This window comes from Rhipicephalus microplus, chromosome X (genome assembly GCF_043290135.1).
Source record: "Rhipicephalus microplus isolate Deutch F79 chromosome X, USDA_Rmic, whole genome shotgun sequence".
NCBI lineage: Eukaryota > Metazoa > Arthropoda > Arachnida > Ixodida > Ixodidae > Rhipicephalus > Rhipicephalus microplus.
In genome coordinates, this window is record NC_134710.1 from 461,906,463 (window position 1) to 461,921,179 (window position 14,717).

Sequence of the window (14,717 nt, forward strand, 5' to 3'; positions counted from 1 at the left end):
TTCCGAAGCAAGCATGCTAGCAGAGCACAGCATGGCCTCGTATCATATTGCGTAGCAAAAGGTATGGAATGACACCGACCTTGAGGAGCAAAATGAGGAAGGAAGAGAGTAAAACTGAGCGTATAAAAAAGGAGAGGGAAATAACGATAAATGCAAAAAATGACAGGAAATATCACGAAAACAGTGAGAATAGAGTGAGAACAAAAACTGAGCATGCAAGCTATGCCTAGGACTAGGCATCACATGCAACCTCTGCTCTATGGTGCACAGCTTGGCTGCACCACCATCGAGGCCAGAGAGTGAAGAGGCATCCCAAAAAAGTGCGTACTCTTGAGAGAAGTCGCAGATCTTGACGCTTGGCATCAGACAACAGAGAGTACAAGTATGGCCTGCCCATGCTTCGATGTGCCAAGCTTCGCACGACTGAGCGCAAAAATTGAAATATTATTTTCGTTTATGACCTTTTTGAATCATATCTGCACTAAATGCGTAATTTTGCATGCCAATTTCGAACTAGTAATTGATTTTTTTGTGTGTGTGCAACAAGTAGCTTTCATACGCTTAAAAATTCATACATTCTGTACGGACTACATGAAAAGTGACCCCGTGTTAAAATAATGGATATTAAAAAAGATAACAGCTCATTAAAATAATATGTATCATCAGATTACAATGTTGCAAAAATCAATGTTCTAGGCCCACCTGAGCTAAAGTATATGTAACAGAAGGCTTTATTGTTTATTATTGTTTAAATAAATAATAAAATTACATGCGTAAAGATTTTGTGGGCTTTCTCACCTTAAACAAAGCTCTTTTAGTTCCGAAGTAATATGACACCAGCAGAAAATGGGGATTCACGAACTGATACAGCCAGATAAAAAAATAATTTCTTGAACATCATTTTGTTAATGCTTCTTTTTGTCTAGCAGCAGCCATAACACTTGTAAACAAGATGTACTCTATGCCTTATGACAGTTCAAGACAGCACTTAAAACCTCTAAGAGAAATGCAACTCACTTCAAAGACTTGGAACAAATTCCTTTCATCTTCTTTGAAATGTGCGCAGAGAAGGGGCAGCAAAGCTTCTTCCACTGCATTCGTGATGCCTTTTTTGAATCTTCTTGCATGATCACCAGCAAATACACAATATTTTTGGGGGGACCGTCTCCAAGTACTGAATAAGTGGTGATGTGTACGCTGACACTTTTTCATCAAATATTGTCTTATAGTGCATCTTTGAATCCCAGAGTCTTGAATTAACTTCACTTGGTAACAAATGCTTTGGCGGTAATGAATGCACAGAACACTTCTAATATATGGTGAAACTAAGGTAGTGCGGAAACTCGCATTGAGAAGACAATTACCAAATATATCTAAAATATAAAAAATATCTATTACTGGCAGGTAGAAATAAGAGAAAGTGGTAATAATGTTGGTAAAATTCTTTCTTGCTAGCAGTTGTTCATAACCATGAGGAATGTCTGACTTTTATTTCCTAGTGTTCCATAAGAATCACTTGGCTTATGCTTAAAAAATGCTAGAAAAACACTGGAGTTTGCTGTTTTATTTGCTAGTCAATTCAGATCTGTGCTACTGTCTCAAAGTAAAATCCTTAGCTATGATAGAAGACAGGATACCCTTAGTATCTGACCAGCATAAACTTCACTCAACTGTGATATTTTACTCCGGAAAACCTTTAGAAATGATTTTTCAATAGAACGATTCTGTAGAATTTAATGTCCAATTTTAATTGACTGCATATAATTTTACGCACGAAAAAAGTTAATTAGGAACATTTTGCACCTTCCTTTAATATAATAAATAGCTCATGCAGTATCAAGCATTTAAACAAGCCTGAAAGAGATTAGAAAACTAGGAAACAGTACAAAGAAAGTAGAAGGATGATAAAGAATAAAGGGCACATGCTCTGCTACAATGGTTTAAACAGGGCTAAGTTTTTAAGTCAGACTCTTATAGTTGGATATATCTTTAGAAATCTGGCATTTACGACTCAAAAGGAGATGCGCAAAAGCCTGCACCAATGGGCCCATGTTCCAGACTGAAGTCATGATCCAGATGGCATGTGACCACATCTTTTGAAAGCGTGGCTGAGTGCAGTAGCGGGACTGTTTCTTTAGTAGGGAAGGCAATCAGCTGCCACGCTTTGATCATTTGGGAGAGCCCTCCCTGGACTCCCAGACTTCTTAAGTTGTATCTTACTATAGTCAAAAAGGTTCATACCAGGTTACATAGATAATTTCTGCAGCCTAGATTGGAGAGTTGCAGAAGTGTTATAGACATTAAAGAGTACAAGCTTAAGATGGTGCAAGCCTTCACTAATTTGTCATTTTGAGAGAAAGCGAGAGGTAGAAAAATTGTTCAAAAACATTGAACAAGAAGCTTAAAACTCATAAATTAGTGGTCATTGGCAGAGAAAAGATGTCAGTGAATGGGAGAAAACTTTAGTGACCAACACTGGGATGAGTCATGGTGACCTGTTAATATGACTTGCAGGTGAAAAAAGTGTAAAGCTTTTTATATTACTGTAAGAACTGAAAGTAGAAAAGTAAGATCAAGTCAGCTGGCAAAAAATAAAGTTGATGGCAATTCGTGAGGCAACCACAACAGAATAATAGCGTGAGGCTCATTAGAATGTTCGCCAAAGAAAATGGAGGCCTATATTCCGTGACGGTCAGAAGTCAAAGAGGGAAAGCAAAGATAAATAACTTTTCGACATAAAAGCAAGATTATAAGTAATGAAACACTTTGCACCTTGACGTCCTTGGCAAGGAGCTTATTCCAATGCTTATAAATAATGGCTTGTGAATGAGCATTGGCCATTCTTCCTTCACAGTTGGAAACATCGGGAGGAGGATCGTCATTCATGAAACTCCTCTGTTCGGGATAAGTTTCTTCCATCTACACTGTACGAAGTGCCGTGTTCACATCTTTAAAGCTTTTCTGCCCCTCTCGTTTTAAAAAATTGATCTTTTCATCAATGCCCTCTGGTGGTTCCACGTTCCTCAAAGGCTGCCAATTAACGCATCCATACGACCACTTAACCAGCTTCTTCGACCTCCGCTCATCTGGTGAGGTAGTTGCTTTTCTCCGAGTCATGTTTTCAACTCGCATTTCTAACTGCTGAAACAATCAGTCATACCCTCTTCCTAGCAGATCCTCACCATGGCCACGATCTTCAAGGGCATCAGGAAAAGCCTGCACTACTATCATGGCTGCCTCTCGAATGAAGTCTCGTCTGGGCCTGGAGCAAATTCTGGTCATTTTCTCAGCTACACACCACACCAATTCTTTTCTTTATCTTCGGGGAAGTGGCCTCTGGGCTTTAAGAGCATTTCGAACGTGCTCCGGCAAGCTTTCAAAGTGAAATGAAAATGCCGTAATTTGTTACCTTTCACTGAAACCCGTTGAGCTAATGCCCCCCTGTGAAGTGCCTGAAAGAATAGAAAAAAGCAGCCTATCAGGGATAAAATTAGACACAATGACTGATTTCATGTTAAAGGGGTAGTGACACTAAAATTTAAATTAATTTTCTTAGGTCAACTGAAACCCAAGACCAAAAAACACTAATAGAAATAATAGTAAGCATAGGTGCACCTTGGAAAGTTCATTCCTGTGCATTTTTAAAGGCTAGTATCAGCTTTCACTGTACCCTGACCTCATGCCACAGTATGAGCTCTTTGCCTTGTACTTGCACAAAATATTGTAACATTTCCTGTTATTTACATTGGTGATGTACAAGCATTTATTTTGAATGTTTTAGTGACAGCCAAGTGACCATTTTGAATGCTTTGGTGCTTGACGTCATCAAAACTAGCCAGACTGGCGAATGAGGTCACCAGAATTGATACCATAGCATGACGTCATGATAGCGTCAATGCCAGTAGGTGCACCCTGTGAAATAGTCGTTAGTGTCAGCATAAAATTTGTCACCGACATTTACCAACCTACAAAATTGCTCAGAGCTGACTTGGCATTTAGGAGATTTGTATGGTAGTGTAAACTCGGCTTCGAAAATTCGTGTCAATACCCTTTTAATTGGGAACATGAGAGAACATAATGGCAGCTACTTATGCTCAAAAGAGAAATGACATTCAGAAGTTCTTATACAGATAAGCATATCCTTCAGAAGTCATGCCGACCCTTAAGGACTTTTTTATACAATAAAGTAGAGGCACGTGATAGTCAATGAAGAGAGCACACGCTAGGCTCCTTTTTTTTGTTTGAATGTTACCACACATATGGTGTGCTATTTTATGTAGCATGCTAACGAAAGGCTGTGACTCAAAGTGCGACATGCATATGCAAAATTTAGCCTGCACATTAAGACTTGACTTAGCCAGCTACATTTTTGGAAGTATGGCAGGAAATAAACCGGTCATAGAAACGAGAAGACATTTCGACCTCGCAGTACTAGAAGGGCTTGTTCTGTATGAAAGATATGTTTTAAGTGTCATTAGTTATACGGGCTCTATGAGGTGGCTGAAAATCATGTGCATATTAGGTGACGATTGCCTGGGTAGCAGTTGAGTGTTTTTTTTTTCAGAACATGCAGAAGTTTGAGATTAAGGCTGTTTTCTTATTTTCCTCTTGTCTTGGCACAATCTCCGTCAATGCCATGGACTGTGGATACTGCATGTTCGAACAGCGTGCTTTTTACAACAAGTTTGACACCCAAGCACAATTTCGATGTAAATAAAACAAGCATATTACAACAAAAGCAATGCAGAACACACAGCCACTATGTACCATGGCATTGACTAGAAAAGCACAAAAATAGTTCAAAAAAGAATGTCAAGGCCTAATCTGAAAGTACTGCCATATTCACGCATTGGTAAACACAATCGCAACTCAAGCAACCAATCAATGATGTAAACTCATTGCTTATGTCCCATAATCAAAACCACTATAGCCAATGCTACTTGACACATTTCATTAGGTGAAGGAGGCCCCCATAGCAGGGTCTCAAACGTTTTTATTTCTGCTGTTGGTCGCTCCTTGCTATTTCCTGCCATGAAATTTTCCATCTCGATGGATGCCTGCAAGACCTTGGAGAAAATTAACTAAAGAGAAAATTTGAAATGTGTCCCTTAAAGAAAAAAAAAGCTTCAGAATAAGGGTAACAACGCTGGCTTCTTTTGAGTGCAAAAGCAATGAACTGAAAATTCAGAGCATTCTTTTTGGAAATCTTGTAAAAAAATCAATATATTTCAAGTCTCAAAAACCACTGATAAAACAAACAACAATGGAGAGCATCTGGAGGATCAGGAACAGGTGAAGCTTTTGGAGCCCCTTCAGCCACAATCACCACCCTGTCATTAAGGGGGAGCTCATTCATAATTTCTTGAAAGGTTGTGTCCTTAAGCTCAGTCCAATCCTTCAGAAAAACCCGTGTTTCAAATAATATAAAACAAGGACATAACAAATGTCCTTACATATGTGACTTGAGGTGGTGTCATCATGTTCATGATAGTCAAGCTCTTAGAGTTTTGTGTCAGAGAGATAAAATACTAGTAATGTTTTTCAAACCAAACCTCTGGTAGTTCAATTTTCACAACAGTTAAGGGCTATACAAGTTCAGTTAAGGGCTACACAAGTTAATTCTTTATTGCAGTCTAAGACATTAGGAATACATAAAACTACACATGACATTTCATAGCAAGGAGCATAGCCAGAAACTAGTAAGACACGTGGCAGATTTCATACTTCAATTCTTTGAATTAGAAAGACCCTTTTCACCTGAAGCATTCCTCCAAATTACAGAACTTGGCTTATAAGTTAAAAGAAGGCATTCCAATAAAACGTTAACAAATTTCTTCTATTATCATCATCAGCCTGACTACACCCACTGCAGGACAAACGCCTCTCCGTTGTTCCGCCTGTCAACTTGCTGCTGCGCTTTCTGCTGCCACTTTATACTCGCCATCTTCCTATCATCTGCCCTCCTAACTTTCTGTCTCCCTCTCACCCTCTTGCCTTCTCTTGACGTCCAGTCAGTTACCCTTAACGAACAGCAGTTATCTTGCCTATGCGCTACATGCCCGGCCCATGTCCATTTCTTCTTCTCGATTTTAACTCTAATATCCTAGACTCCTGTTTGTTCTCTGACCCTCTCTGCTCTCTTCTTGTCTCTTAAGGTTACACCTATCATTTTCCTTTCCATTACTAGCTGCGTCATCTTCAATTTAGGCTTAGCCCTTTTTGTAAACCTCCAGCTTTCTGCTTCATAGATAAATACCGGCAAGATGCAGTCGTTACATAACTTCTTTTTGAGGTATATACCAGTCACAAGTTAAGAGCGCTTGCCCAATTTGCTCTACCACATTCTTATTCTTGTATATTTCTGGCCAAAAGTAACCTCAAGAACCTGTCCTCACCACCACTAATTTTTTGGTGTGTGAAAATAAAACATTTAGAATTGGAAACAATTGTGCATAGAAGAGAACAATTTACAATGAATTTCATGCAAATTAAGATCACATCAAGTAAATGGCCATAAGGTCATTCATGTCCTTCCAAAGAAAGCCTGACCTGGAATTAAACACTAATTTATCAGTGTAAAATTTGGGTAATTTATATAGCTCAATTTCATGCTTGCGTAGCACGTTTGCAAAAAAAAAGTCCGAGGTTTGCTCGTAAATACATGAGCCGAACTAACACTACAGGAGATCAATAGAGCACAAGAGTGCAAATTATTCTTAAACCAGCCTTTGCCAGTGGGCTCATTTCTTTTGTGGTCCAATTACACTGAACAAAATGTTAACTTTGTTAAATTAATTTACAATAACTACAGGTTTGAAATGATAGCAAATCAAGTACACATGGTAAGCATGTAAGGAATGTACCAAAGAATGCAACAAAATGCTCTAGGTAGCCTAATCAAACTAGGCTTGTTTCAATTTGGCTTAGTGAACATTACATTCTATACCTTATCATCTGCAGAGCCACAGACACCCTTCTCCTTTGCCTGTGCAAGCACCTCTGTCAGCGTTCCCACAGAGGCTGCTTTTTCTACTCTGGTCTCCACTCCATGTTTTTATTGGCATTGTTGTGGCAAGCCTGCAGTTTTATGAGAGAGGCTTCTTTAGAAACCCTAAATATCTTTTTCCAATATATGTTACGTGAAAAACAACATAAAATCACTTCTGTCTTGCCCCATCAAGCCATAAGGAGAGGCAACTTTTAATATTAGGTATGCATCAAGCGAACAGGCAACTCGCACTCGCAGTACGTAGTCTTTAGTACAGAAGTTTGACCATGAAAATAAATAGTGCCCGATATTTCAAAAACACAATCCAGACAATAATGAATCATTTGGGGGCATACACCTAGCATGCACTTTATATCTACACAAAGAAAGTAAAGCAAGCAAGACACAGCTGCCACAAAAACTAGTGACCCAGTATAGCAGCAAATCAAATTTACTATTTAGAGAGACATTAAATTAAAGCATTCACTTCACCCAGAACATTACACTTCAAATAATAAACAAACCACTTGTACACTGTGTAAATAAAAAGCTGCAACATTTACAGTTCCTCTGGAAATGAAGAGTTCAGGCGTATTACTGAGGCACTAAAAACAGTGTAGGGCCTGTATGGTGTTCTGACAAGTAGCTGACAGGGGCGCAAGAGTATTGTGTCACTAATGCCACTTTCCAACACATAGAAAGATAAAGCAGATGCGAAAGTCGCATGGACACAGTTCACCAGCAAAAACATGTCTCCACAGCTACCTTTCACTATAGCCACAATTTTTGCGAAGACAGTTTCATACCGCGTACCTGATACAAGCACATGATCGTGGATGGAGTAAATGATACCTTCCACAGTTGCTTTCTTGAGCAGGGAGGGTACTGTCAGTAAGAATTACACCATATCTCACGCCACTGAATATTCCCACCTGATCAAGCTCTCCCATCTCTGTGAACTCAACAGGAGTCTGAAATAAGCCCCTTGCAGCCAGCAGTGCCTGGAAAAGCTGATGCTGCTCACTTAAAGTCTTTGTGACATTCTTAAAGTTCTTTGTGCACCTTATGCACTGCTTAAAGGTGCTTCCCTTCAAATCTCATATTCCAGACATGGCGGAGAGGGCCAAACATCTGAATACACTCACTATAATGCAGCATGTAGTGATGCTACGGGCGCGACTTGGTCTTCGGAAACAAGAAGCATCGAGTTGTGATGAATGCTTCAATGATCACCTTTAATAATGCCACCTGGGCAGACATTATTAGAGGGGCCATTACAAGATCAAATATATGCATCAGCTTCAGCAAAAGCTGCCAAGTGGGGTCATTAAAATCAGCTACTTTTGAGCCAACCTACATAGGCAACAATCTCAACAAAGTCAAGTTTTGCAACGCATGGCCACCGAGCTTGTTGCCCTTGCTGGGGACTTTGGCTGGTTTATTGCGCAGATCATGTGCACTGTACTGCATTGTAGAAATCCTGTTATTCAGGTAATCATAGCTGAACCAGGCTTTTTAGAGACAAAATATTTGATATACAATAGCACATCATGTTGTACCACACCTTCAAAAACATCATGCCCAATGCATGAGGGTAACCCAGGATGGCATACATGAAAGTGCTCCAACATGTGAAAAGGGTAATTCCTGATAATACCACAATCATCTTGCACAGTTTCACAACTTGCAATCCGTTCATATGAATGAGCATAGTTTTCTGGGGTGCACTTTTGCCCAATCACATGGGGATTTTCGCAAAACTCCGAACGTGTCAGCAGGCAAAAATGGCAAAGGTACATGGACGTACTGAAATGCTGAGTAAAACCGCCTACTGTGTGGCTTCCGAGGTTGTCACCAGTAATGAAGTCTAGTCTAACTAGATAGCTTCCTCCATCAATCGTCAAGCCTTTCTTTTCAAGAGTGACTATATCTTGCGTTAATGGGTCCAGAACTTTGTCCAACCCAAACTCTTTTACATCTCTCTGCTGGCACAGCATCCCTAACTGCATGCCTTGGAGGAGCGACCTACAATGCAATTGCGCATTCCCAAGTGTCATATAGACACAAAGCAGCTTTAAATTTCCTTTTGACGAGCCTAATGAACTAGCTATTTCAAATTCATCCAGATAAAGAATGAGGTGAACCGCATTTTTCTCTGGACGTTTAAAGGACTTGCAAGTAACAAAATCGTATTAGCAGTCATCTAATGCATTTTCTTGACAAATTTGGCTGAGTTCTGGTGCGCAACAAGCCAAAAAGTGGATGAGATCGTCAATTGAAACATAATGATAAACAGAAGCAATGTTCTGCTTGTTTATGCCTAGTGTTATCTCTCTTGGTGGCACAAAACAAAAGCTGTTTCTGTAATACTTGTGCCACTGATAGGAAGATGAAATAAAAAACCTGTAGTTGAAAAAGCATCTAGAGCAAACGCACAACTAACGGCGGCAAGACAATCAGCTGGAACAGCTTTCACAAGCCTGCGCAAAGTTATATCTATGTTGAGGTTGTGAATGTTCTGCATTTCCTTGACAATGTATTGTACTGTTGCTGCAGGCACATGATGCTCAGACTCGAGTTTCAACAGGAACAGCGCAAAGTTGTCACTGAAAAGCTTAGCATCTCTTGTGCAATCAGGCAGTGAATCATGCCTGTCGACCACACTGTCACTTGGCGAACGAGAGGAGACTCCGCTAGGACCCAGTTCGTGATCTATTTCCATGGTCTCACTCACGTCTGGCATTTCTGAATACTGCGGAGTGTCCTGTATACCATACATCGATGTTGGATGGCACCTAGACACATGAGTCCTTAGTGATCCAGCTGTTCTCAACACACTGGAACATCCAGTGAAAGGGCATGTGACAAAACTTGTCCCACTTTCAAAATGTGCAACCATGTGTGACATGAACCTAGCACGGGTTGATTCGCTTGCCTCACAAGATGGCACAAGGGCATGCGAACACAGCACTGCTTCGTTCATCACTTCGATCGTCATGCTGTCGGTGGTGCCTAAAAATGTGGATTTTCAGGCCTTCATAACTTTTCAACACAACCTGGCACGGCACACAAGAATAACTACAACCAGCTGAAACACTGCTGTGATACATCTGGTGCTTGGAGTAGGCTGCCACTGTTGGAAAAGCTTGAGTGCAGAATTGGCAGGCCAGCATCCTTTGTTGGCACTTATGCTGCAATGCAAGACAGCAAGTTCTACTGATATGATTTTCACTTCATAGTGGTTATTCTGTTACTTATTAGAACAGTTGTTTCTACAGGTATTTCTATTTATTTATTTCTCTCTACATGCTTTATTGTCTATCATTCTTCCTCTTTCATACCTTGCTTCATCTCTCAGCATTTCACTTGCTTCTTCCTTCGTTCTATTTTTTTTTCTCTACATCCCTCTCTGTTCGTCTAGCTTTATTTTTGGTTATCTCTACTTTTCTCTTTCTCTATATTTATCCATATTCTCTCATTCATTTTGCAACAATTTACTCTCTCCCATTCCCCTCAATATTTCATCTTCACTCACACTCACCCCCACCCCCTCTTGCTTGCTACACTCTACAATACAAGGCTATGTGACACTTTCCTAGCATGGCTGGATAGTGAAAAAATTGTTACGCTAAAATTACTGTCTCTTTCATAATATCTATTTTTTTCAGTTATCTCCCAGCACTCGTTCTCTCACCCAACGCCTCCGAGGCGCTGCCTCAACCATCGTGGTTATTACAGGCCAAGGGCGCTATGCAGGATTGGCCGAGTTTCGCGAAACACGGGATCTTCCCGAGCTCTGCCCCCCCCCCCCCCCTTGAACAAGCAAACAGTACAAAAACGTCAAATCCACCCCTCATCGCGCTGCGAATTATGACGAACCAGTCATCGCGTCAAGGACGGTCGGCTAAGTTGGGTGGTGTTTTCAAACCAGTGGGATCTTAATTCTTTCATTTATTTGTCGTTCCACTGAGTGCAGAAGTGCAGCCTATCATGCATGACTGCGAAGACTGGCAGTGTAACCATCGGCTGAGCTCTTTCAAGCGGTGCTCTTCGACGAAAACGTTCTGTGCGTCCCACAAGCGCGCGGAAACACTCCCACGTGCACTGCAAGGAATACGCACCAGCGTGCTAGTGACACGCGGTCCGCGTCACACACGAACGCTGTGACACCCAGTCGGCGTTTCAGAAGCGCATGCACGGAAAGAGGGGGATGAAAAGCGCGTCGCATGTTTTATAAGCAAGGAAGCTGCCACGTAGCGTTCACCGCATCAAACGCATGACAGTCTCAGCGGCACCATCACAGTCACGAGTTGAACTCGGGCCTTCTCAGAATCAACGAGTTTGTATCCGTGTTCACTCAACCATCAGTTTGATTGACAGAAGCCCGCGACGAGTATCAAATCCGCCCACCACTTTAGCTTTTGCCGAGGAGCAGTGCTTACGCCGCAACGTCAGCCAGCGCATGGTTCATCTACCCGCTTTACTGCACAGACTATGCACACACGCACGCAGATGTAAAGGAAGTCATGTCGCTACTAAAAGCGAGGTATATAATAGCGCACCGCGAGCCTTTGCGGCGAGGTAGCTGCCACTGCACATGCATTGTAACGCGAGCCGCCGTTCGCATTCACGGCCCGCCTGCAGAAAATCCAAAATAGCGCGCAGCGACCGTGGCCCGTGAGGCCCGCGATGTGCTGTGTGTAGCTTCCGCACATTTGGGTTTGCGGTCGAGGTGAAAGTTTTCCCAGGAAGAGCAAACGCTATTCTGAAACCCATATGGCGCCCGCAACTAAAGCAACGCCCGTAGCACCTGCAAACGTTATTTTAAACCTCCCTATGATCTCATACTCCATTTAACCGCGCTCACGACATCACAGCCGCGTTGTCGACAAGATGCAAGCACCCCTGGTGACCACCTGTCCTTACATTTATCCGTAATACTTGATGGAACCGATAGAATCAGCACGAGAGCGTAGCGTGAGCAGCCTTACTGTCTTCGAGAGTGAAAATTTCCATGCTGCAGGTGGAGCGAAATAACCTGCGCGAAAGAGGACATACGCCCACGAACACGCCTGTGGTAGGCGCGTGTTGAGTTGGCAAAAATACAGCACGACAATGACTCTAACGTCACTGCAGTGCTAAAATGTTAAGGGAGTAGTAGCGCTGACGTGCTCGCACACGTTTTTTTTTATAACCACCGCAAATGCCCCACATGTGTTTCTAACGCCTCGCGCATTCGTGCAGCCATTTTTGTCCACACGGCTACCACGTGCTCCGCACTGTCATCGTGCCACAGCTACCGCAAGGGAGCTCGGAGCAAACTCGGCTGCACGAGAAGCTCGGGCCATGCTGCATTGCACCCCAGGCCAGAAAAATCGGCGCACGCGTTCTGGGACGCGAAGCAGATCCATGGTGATCCTTTCCGTTCCCCGATTGACTAATCACGGCGACTTTCAACAGCTATGCCATTCAGTATATTCAATAAAGAAAGGAGGGGAGGGGGCACGCAGGCAGGTGAGCATTAACATCATTTTATGTACCAGTATTCATCTGGGAACAGATGTGATTCCGCAATCGAAGAGAATTAAAGGGTGAGGAGGGAATGTCTATCTAGTTGAGAAACAGGATGGGCAAGTTTAAGGGCAAACAAATATCATCGTCGACACCACACTAACCATCGCGCGACCGCGCGCGACCACACATTGCAATACGTGGATGCTATAGCAAAAACTTGCTGATAAAGGAAACAAACAGGATGCTAGGTAAAGTAAAAAAGAAAATACATATTATTCCCGAAAAGTGCCAGAACTTACTCGCTCTGCATGGACGAATACGAAGTCTTTCAAAAAGAAATACGGTGCTGTAAACAAATAGCAACGACCACTTGCCATCAGCCTATTGGTCCTCTGAGGACTGAACCTTTTCTGAACGTCTCAGTGTAGTTCCATGGAGCACACCACAATAGCAGTCGCAAGTGCAGACGAGGAGCGTCACACACACACACAAAAAGGCTCATTACAATCGGATAACATTTCTGTACAAGGCAGTGGTCAGATCAGAACGGGTTGTCAGGTCGGAGATGACGCCACCCACTACGTAATATTACATCTTCAATTATCTACATGAAAGCATCACACACAGAAACTCGAGGAAAGGCAGCAAAAAAAAAAAACAAGACGTTTACACCAGAAATTTTCACACGGGGTTGCGTGAAACCCATTATTGATACAAACAAACAAACGTCTTTTGTTTGATACAAACAAACAAGCAAACAAACACTATCTCCCGTAACAACTGCTCTTTCCTATTTTTGGTATGCATCACCACATGACAATTTTTTTATTGCAACGGAGTTGACTTGTGTTGCTCTTTCTTCACGAAATGGCTAAAAAAAAAGCTGTTGCGGTTTTCTTACGGCATATACACGCAGAAATATTTTTCTATGTTCGCACATTTCAAGGCTAAACGTAGCTAGAAACAGGTAGAATTTGGCAGCAGACCACACAACACATTGGCAAGCTGCTAAGATTGCATTGGCAGCCTGAATTAATCCATACCAGAGTGAAAGAAAAGGCACCTAATTGACGCAGCATGTTGTGCTAGTTTATGACCTTTCAATCACAGCAAGGGGTCCTCATCACTTCCACTGGTTCACCAGGGCTCCAGGAAATATTCCGTAATACGTGCACTGCCAGCGAAGCACACACGTGTAACACGCGAAAATATAGGTCGAGGCATTTAGCCACATGTAACAACGGACAGTACAATAAACGTGCGCACGAGGGGCTCAAAGTCAGCCTCATACATAGACGTATAATGGGAAGGGGGCACTGCGACAAACCTCCCTTCTCCTCCGAAGGAGAAGCCTGCGCACACCTATAGATATAGCAACACGTACGTTTCTCTCAAGAAACACGTGTTTCCGTCACTCAACTCATAGCGCCAGCTTGAACTAATAAACCCTGACCATTCTCAGCACATTACAAATACACAATGATGAGCCCACGCGACACGCTCAGCTCAAACGTTAACAACCACCAGCATGAAAGGTTAAGCGCTCAACGGGTGACAATGTATGGTTTCGAATTGTTGTTGCCCAAAAGATAAACCTCCTAATGCCGCTCTGGTTAGAGCAGTAAACGGTTCGGCAACAGGAACCTTATTTCACGCCTTTAAACCACGGGCATTATGCTTTTATTAAAGATTATACGCTTTGCTGATCCGTTGCTAACTGATCGGGAGTGCTGCGCCTTGAGCCTTACTTAGATCGCATACACGTTTCGCATGCCTGTTATGTGGAATATCAACAGCAAAAGCCAAAGTGAAGCACACGTACCTGCGGTAAAATTCCCAGCGAGTCCTGTCCTGAAGATCGTCATACGTCGTTGCAGTCTCTTGCCTGAACAATATGTCGACGAAAACCAACACTCGAACGGATCGAACCGTGCGCCGAAGAGAGTCCGCACAACACGACCGAAACGAAAGGCGGGAAACGTTGATCACGTGACTTGGAGTCTGCCACGACGCCCGCGCCAAACGGCGCCTTGGGGGCGCGGCGCCCGGCTGTTCAAGCGCTTGAAGTGGCTGTGCGCTGCCGCAATTACGCGTTTTGCGCAAGAGGGGCATATGGTTCGGCGCAGGGCGTGTACTACCGCGTGCTGACGGCGTTATCTCGGTGACAACCTTTCTACATTGACAGCGTCATGCCGTAAGCTTGGTAAGCGTCATT

General features: G+C 42.6%; 1 long non-coding RNA gene across 1 annotated transcript; it reads right to left on the reverse strand.

Annotated features, from left to right (window-relative positions):
• Nucleotides 1-1,236: 1,236 nt before the first annotated feature.
• LOC142774986 (uncharacterized) lies at nt 1,237-14,507 on the reverse strand. Its single transcript, XR_012886611.1, has 3 exons — nt 14,325-14,507; nt 6,947-7,077; nt 1,237-3,452 (listed from the first exon to the last, which is right to left on the reverse strand). It is a non-coding gene; the product is annotated as an uncharacterized LOC142774986 (long non-coding RNA).
• Between the last annotated feature and the right edge of the window lie 210 nt (nt 14,508-14,717).